At 43.9% G+C, this 7,500-nt stretch overlaps 3 non-coding genes across 3 annotated transcripts in view; all 3 read left to right on the top strand.

Annotated features, from left to right (window-relative positions):
* The first annotated feature begins 2,376 nt into the window (after positions 1-2,376).
* Positions 2,377-4,284, top strand: LOC149501929 (small subunit ribosomal RNA). The gene has a single exon (XR_016323921.1). It is a non-coding gene; the product is annotated as a small subunit ribosomal RNA (ribosomal RNA).
* A 785-nt stretch (positions 4,285-5,069) lies between these two features.
* Positions 5,070-5,226, top strand: LOC149501930 (5.8S ribosomal RNA). The gene has a single exon (XR_016323930.1). It is a non-coding gene; the product is annotated as a 5.8S ribosomal RNA (ribosomal RNA).
* An 853-nt stretch (positions 5,227-6,079) lies between these two features.
* LOC149501931 (large subunit ribosomal RNA) overlaps positions 6,080-7,500 on the top strand; it is a 4,118-nt gene continuing 2,697 nt past the window's right edge. The window contains exon 1 of the ribosomal RNA XR_016323926.1: positions 6,080-7,500. This exon is cut by the window's right edge and continues 2,697 nt beyond it. This is a non-coding gene — a ribosomal RNA (large subunit ribosomal RNA).

The raw sequence follows: 7,500 nt of genomic DNA on the forward strand, positions 1-7,500 counted from the left end.
CTTTTCCTTACCTTTTCCTTACCTTACCTTACCTTACCTTACCTTACCTTACATTACATTTTCCTTACCTTTTCCTTACCTTTTCCTTACCTTTTCCTTACCTTACCTTACCTTACCTTACCTTACCTTACCTTACCTTACCTTACCTTACCTTACCTTACCTTACCTTACCTTACCTTACCTTACCTTACCTTACCTTACCTTACCTTACCTTACCTTACATTACCTTACCTTACCTTACATTACCTTACCTTAAGTTACCTTACCAATACCAATACCAATACCGATACCAATATCAACCAGAATTTATGAAGACTGTATTACCCAAAACTATACTTATTATTGTGCATGTGTGTATATGGGTGCTTGTTTTTGTATTATGTGTGCCTATGTTTATGTTTGCTTCCGATTTGTTAATGTATCTATGTATACTTTTTGCTACTACGCCTGTTACTATTGGGAATAAGTTTCTTTGTGTGTATTCCAGAGTCGTGTTAGTTCTACTTTTAAGGGGTGATATTTGATATTTACTAAGTTTATAATAATTTATATTATTGTTATTGTTATTGTTATTTAAGTATTTTGTTGCCAATGAGCCTGATATTTTGATGATAGATCGGTCTGCGCGTCGCGCAGTGTTGGTTGATATCACCATTCTTCATGACGAGAAAGAAACAAAGAAAGAAACAAAGAAAGAAAGAAAGAACCTCGTGAAGGCAGAAAAGGACAATTTAATATAATATTTAGACCTGGCCCACTAGACTACCGCCATTATTGATTTTTATCGATTGATTGATTGATTTAAAAATAATTATTCCAATAGTTGTGTCGGTAGTAGGTACCAGCCAGCCAGCCAGCCAGCCAGCCAGCCAGCCAGCCAGCCAGCCAGCCAGCCAGCCAGCCAGCCAGCCAGCCAGCCAGCCAGCCAGCCAGCCAGCCAGCTAGCTAGCTAACTGGGTTAGGGGTCCTGATACAGAAGGCAGTTAGTTATGTAGTAGTTATTATTATCCACGATAGGTACTGCGCGCTACGTGAGGAGGTTTCTTCTTCTCGCTCTGGAGTCAGTTCTCAGTTCAGGAGGAGTTATTAATGTTAATGTACCTACGTACATAATAAGATGTCATAATGATAACCTTCTACGTGGTGGATATGAAAATTTATCAATATCATCATCATCATCATCATCATCATCATCAAGGCGTGATGTACCTTCACCTCGTGAAGGCAGAAAAGGACAAATTAATAAAATATTTAGACCTGGCCGACGAGACTTAGTCGTAATAAAAATCTTTTAAAAAAAATTATATTTTAATTAATAACATTTAAAATAAATATACATAATTAATAATAATACTAATAATAATAATAATAATAATAATAAACTATATTCTGTCTAAATTAAAATTTTAAAAATCCACGGCTCAACAGACTTCACCGCGGACGACGATCCTACGTATGTATGCATGCGAACGCGCACGGCCCGCATCACATGTGTGGTTTGAGCGCGTGTCGCGTTTGATGTTCGGGCGTGCCTTAGTTGGTGCGCGAGGCGAGAGAGGAAGATTTGATGTTTGTTGTTTTTTGGATTACATTTTCAGTTTTTCTCTCTCGTTTTTAAACGAACACATTATAAAGTTATATATTATATATTTGATCAGCGTCGGACCTGCGTCATGCGATCTGAAGTATCTATCCATCTCTCATATATATCTCGTCCGGTCAGAAGCTTGACATATATACATTGAGGAGAGGAGGAGACTTTTGTGATTGGACGCATAAATTTTTTGGTCCTGGAAATTTTAAAATTTTTCATATGTTCATTGGTTTTGCGCGTTGCGTGTGTTTCGTGTTTAATAATAATAATAATAATAATAATATAATATATTTATTATAGATTAACCGAAACGCTGCGGTCGCCGTAACACCGTGAGACATATGCGTAACTCATGCGACGGCATGTTCGTTCGGTTAGTTCATTTCTAATTTCAGAATGAAACAATCAAACGGACGAATGCACCTGTTCGTTCAGTCGTTTACGTCATTCTGTACGTTCCGTGCGCGATTTTGAAATTTTATTCGTTAAAACGAATTATAATATTTCATATGGTGTTTTTATTTAAACATTATATGTTTTAACGTGAACGGTTTATGCGAAATCTCGGTGGACCGATTTTGTATAATTATCCTTTTCCTTAAAAATTAAATTTTCTAGGATATGGATTTTTATATATTTAATGATATTATTTATTAGTAAACAACGAGAGTTGTTTATTATATAAATACTATTATAATACCTAAACACGATCACGCCGTACGAGCGTTTTTACGCCCGATGCGGTGCGACGTTTTAGTTTTCGAGCTAACGAAAAAGAGAGCTCCCTGGTTGATCCTGCCAGTAGTTATATGCTTGTCTCAAAGATTAAGCCATGCATGTCTCAGTGCAAGCCGTATTAAGGCGATACCGCGAATGGCTCAATATATCAGTTTTGGTTCCTTAGATCTTACTCAGTTACTTGGATAACTGTGGTAATTCTAGAGCTAATACATGCAATCAGAACTCTGACCAGTGATGGGATGAGTGCTTTTATTAGATCAAAACCAATCGACGGAGGGCCTCGCGTCCGAAGTCGTTAATTTTGATGAATCTGGATAACTTTTGCAGATCGCATGGTCAAGTACCGGCGACGCATCTTTCAAATGTCTGCCTTATCAACTTTCGATGGTAGTTTCTGCGACTACCATGGTTGTCACGGGTAACGGGGAATCAGGGTTCGATTCCGGAGAGGGAGCCTGAGAAACGGCTACCACATCCAAGGAAGGCAGCAGGCGCGCAAATTACCCACTCCCGGCACGGGGAGGTAGTGACGAAAAATAACGATACGGGACTCTTACGAGGCCTCGTAATCGGAATGAGTACACTTTAAATATTTTAACGAGGAACAATTGGAGGGCAAGTCTGGTGCCAGCAGCCGCGGTAATTCCAGCTCCAATAGCGTATACTAAAATTGTTGCGGTTAAAAAGCTCGTAGTTGCATTTGTGCGCCGCGCTGTCGGTGCACCGCATCCGCGGTGATACTGACACGTTTGCGGAGCATATCGTCGGTGAGCCGGCGTTCTAAAAAACGCCGGTTCAATATCAAAATCCTATCGCGGTGCTCTTCGGTGAGTGTCGAGGTGGGCCGACAATTTTACTTTGAACAAATTAGAGTGCTCAAAGCGGGCTAAAAATGCTGCTTGAATATTTCGTGCATGGAATAATAGAATATGATCTCGGTTCTATTTTGTTGGTTTTCAGAACTCCGAGGTAATGATTAATAGGGATAACTGGGGGCATTCGTATTGCGACGTTAGAGGTGAAATTCTTGGATCGTCGCAAGACGAACATCAGCGAAAGCATTTGCCAAAGGTGTTTTCATCAATCAAGAACGAAAGTTAGAGGTTCGAAGGCGATTAGATACCGCCCTAGTTCTAACCGTAAATATGTCATCTAGCGATCCGCCGACGTTACTACAATGGCTCGGCGGGCAGCTTCCGGGAAACCAAAGATTTTGGACTCCGGGGGGAGTATGGTTGCAAAGCTGAAACTTAAAGGAATTGACGGAAGGGCACCACCAGGAGTGGAGCCTGCGGCTTAATTTGACTCAACACGGGAAATCTCACCAGGCCCGGACACCGGAAGGATTGACAGATTAACAGCTCTTTCTTGATTCGGTGGGTGGTGGTGCATGGCCGTTCTTAGTTGGTGGAGCGATTTGTCTGGTTAATTCCGGTAACGAACGAGACTCTAGCCTGCTAAATAGGCGTCGTTATTTAGGTGTGCGCGGCCTCGTGTCGCGCAACTCACTGACGACGTATTAAAATTCTTCTTAGAGGGACCGGCGTCTTCGAGCCGCACGAGATTGAGCAATAACAGGTCTGTGATGCCCTTAGATGTCCTGGGCCGCACGCGCGCTACACTGAAGGAATCAGCATGTTCTCCCTGGCCTAGAGGCCCGGGCAACCCGCTGAAACTCCTTCGTGCTGGGGATTGGGGTTTGCAATTATCCCCCATAAACGAGGAATTCCTAGTAAGCGCGAGTCATAAGCTCGCGTTGATTACGTCCCTGCCCTTTGTACACACCGCCCGTCGCTACTACCGATTGAATGATTTAGTGAGGTCTTCGGACCGACACGCGGTGGCTTCACGGCCGTCGGCGTTGTTGGGAAGTTGACCAAACTTGATCATTTAGAGGAAGTAAAAGTCGTAACAAGGTTTCCGTAGGGGAACCTGCGGAAGGATCATTAACGTGTGTTGTATTGTGTGTGATATGTAAATATTTTATTTATTTATTTATATATATATACGCATGCATACATTCGATCGTTCTTAATTTTTATCGTTTATCCGATTTCTCACGCTCTCGCGCGCGTTTGTCGCGACGATATTGAATCTGACTGCTGACATTATATATCTAATACTGCTGCGTACTGCACGCGCACGGCAGCACACGCATAAAACTATACGCGCACTACAAAATACCATTACTGACACCGAAATTACAGTGTTGTTCTGTGTTTGTGGTGTGTGTGTGTGTGTGTGTGTGTGTGTGTGTGTGTGTGTGTGTGAGTGATGCAGTAGTTGTGTGTGTGTGTGTCGTCGTGTCGATTCGATTGCCGTCGTGACACTAGTGCGCTCGAGAGCGAGAGCGCGGTGATCGAAAGAAAAACTCACAGACGTTTTAGTTTTCTTAACGTGTGTGTGCGTGCGTTGTACCACCGTGTTTTATATGTTTATTATTTAATATTTTGAGATTCGAAATTTCGAATATTATAATATTTATGTATAAAATGCGAAACGCGCGCGCGCACACGGCGAAAACGTCGAAACGTCGCGTACGTCCAAACGTCACGGAGAGTCGCGTGCGCGCGTTCTTGCGGGAGCGCTCGCTCGTGTCTCTCTCGTCGTCGTTGACGGTTTCGTAAATTAACATAAAATACATTTTATTCATTTATTGTTTTTTTTTCGACAAGAAAAAAAAAAAAGAAATTTTTTATTTTTATTTAAACATTACAGAAAAAACGAAAATCATTACCCTGGACGGTGGATCACTTGGCTCGCGGGTCGATGAAGAACGCAGTTAACTGCGCGTCATAGTGTGAACTGCAGGACACATTTGAACATCGACATTTCGAACGCACATTGCGGTCCGTGGAGACACATCCAGGACCACTCCTGTCTGAGGGCCGGCTGCATAAAAAACATTAATCACATTGCGTGGCTCGTGCCGCGCTCGTGATCCGTCGCGTTGACGCGTTCCGCGTTACGCGTTCGTACTCGTCGTTACGTGTTGTTATTTTTTAATTAAAATTTGACCGAAGACTACGATTACGAATCGCGTTTCGCTAGCTCGTCTCTCCGACGGATCTAAAAATGTTTTATTGTTATTTCAAAATTTTCATAATCACGTCGAACCTCTCTGGCGCGCGCGTTATGTTTAGCGTGCGCGTAGCGAGTTCTCGTGTATATGAATTTTTGTCGTCTTGGTTTCGTTATTCTGTTGTTGACGTTGTATTAATCGTTATTTAATATCGACGACGACGACGGTGCGAAGCGAAACGTTGTGATGAAGAATTTTAATGAATTATTTGTAATCGCGAATAAATTCAATAAAATAATCTAACGATTTTTCGCTTGCACACACATCGATCGTTGAATTTACTTAACGTAACGGCGACGACGAAAAACTACTAATGACCCGGACAGACGAATAATGATTAACAATAGGAAAACGTGTGTAGGCGGACTCGACGTCCGAATTGCGACCTCGCGCCTCTCCATCTCTCACTCTGACTCGCTAGCGCTCTCGTTCGCTCGCTCTCACTCACTCGCTCTCGGTTCTCTCGTTTTCGTCTCTGATTGAAATCTCATTACAAAATTTTTTGTGAGGAGAAGAAAGAAGAGATTGATGCTTGGGAATAGAGAAAATGGTGGTGGGAGGAGAGGAAAGGAGGACGTGCGTGAGGAGAGGAGAGGGGTGGGAGGATTTTGCGATGGACGCTGACGGATATCGAGTTTGCCTCAAATTTATTTTTATATCGTTGGCCTCAGATCAGGGAGGATCACCCGCCGAATTTAAGCATATTAGTAAGCGGAGGAAAAGAAACTAACCAGGATTTCCTTAGTAGCGGCGAGCGAACAGGAATATAGCCCAGCACTGAATCCCGTTGTTTTAATCGATAACGGGAGATGTGGTGTTCGGGAGGTTCCGCTTTCTCGTCGCGACGACTCCTGTCCAAGTTCGTCTTGAACGGGGCCGTTTTCCCGTAGAGGGTGCCAGGCCCGTAGCGACGGAGGGTCGCGGCGAGAGGGACGCTCCTTAGAGTCGGGTTGCTTGAGAGTGCAGCCCTAAGCGGGTGGTAAACTCCATCTAAGGCTAAATATGACCGCGAGACCGATAGCGAACAAGTACCGTGAGGGAAAGTTGAAAAGAACTTTGAAGAGAGAGTTCAAGAGTACGTGAAACCGTTCAGGGGTAAACCTGCGAAACTCGAATGAACGAACGGAGAGATTCATCGTTTTCTCTCGGGCGTACGTTTACGTGCGTTCAGATGTTGACGGAACGTTCGTTTCGTGCGTTCGTTCTCCGTCGGCACGGTACGTGAACGTTTAACGTCCCGAGAAGACGTGCACTTCTCTCTTAGTAATGCATCGCGACCCGTTCGTCGTGGATTTAAGACGATCGCGCGGGAGACCGTACGAGTTTTATTCGTTTAGAACACGTTCGGACCGCGTATCGTTCCGATCCACGCATTCGGACGGTATCATTAAACTAATCACGCACGCGTTGAAAATTCCTAAAAAAAATTTTCTCATACGCGTCCGGCCCGACGCAAGTCAACGTCGTATTTTCTCGTTTCCTGCCTTAGTGCGGACGCGAGTGCGACGCGTCTGTTGTCGCAGCCGTGCAGTCTCGGACTAGTGCGTGTTTGTTTGAACGTCTGCGATGATACAGTTTCGGGCACTCGCAGGACCCGTCTTGAAACACGGACCAAGGAGTCTAGCATGTGTGCGAGTCATTGAGTTTTATAAATTTTTAACATTAAACTGAAAGGCGTAACGAAAGTGAAGGCGAACGCTCGACGTTCGCTCAGGGAGGATGAAATTATCGAGCTACGTTCGTGATTTTCGCACTCCCGAGGCGTCTCGTTTCCAATCAGTGAATGAAGGCGCGCTCTGAGCACAAATGCTGGGACCCGAAAGATGGTGAACTATGCCTGGTCAGGTCGAAGTCAGGGGAAACCCTGATGGAGGACCGTAGCGATTCTGACGTGCAAATCGATCGTCGGAACTGGGTATAGGGGCGAAAGACTAATCGAACCATCTAGTAGCTGGTTCCGTCCGAAGTTTCCCTCAGGATAGCTGGCGTCGATATAAAATTTTAAAACAGTCTCATCCGGTAAAGCGAATGATTAGAGGCATTGGGGCCGAAACGACCTCAACCTATTCTCAAACTTTAAATG

This window comes from Bombyx mandarina, chromosome 11 (assembly GCF_030267445.1).
Source record: "Bombyx mandarina strain Sakado chromosome 11, ASM3026744v2".
Taxonomy (NCBI): domain Eukaryota; kingdom Metazoa; phylum Arthropoda; class Insecta; order Lepidoptera; family Bombycidae; genus Bombyx; species Bombyx mandarina.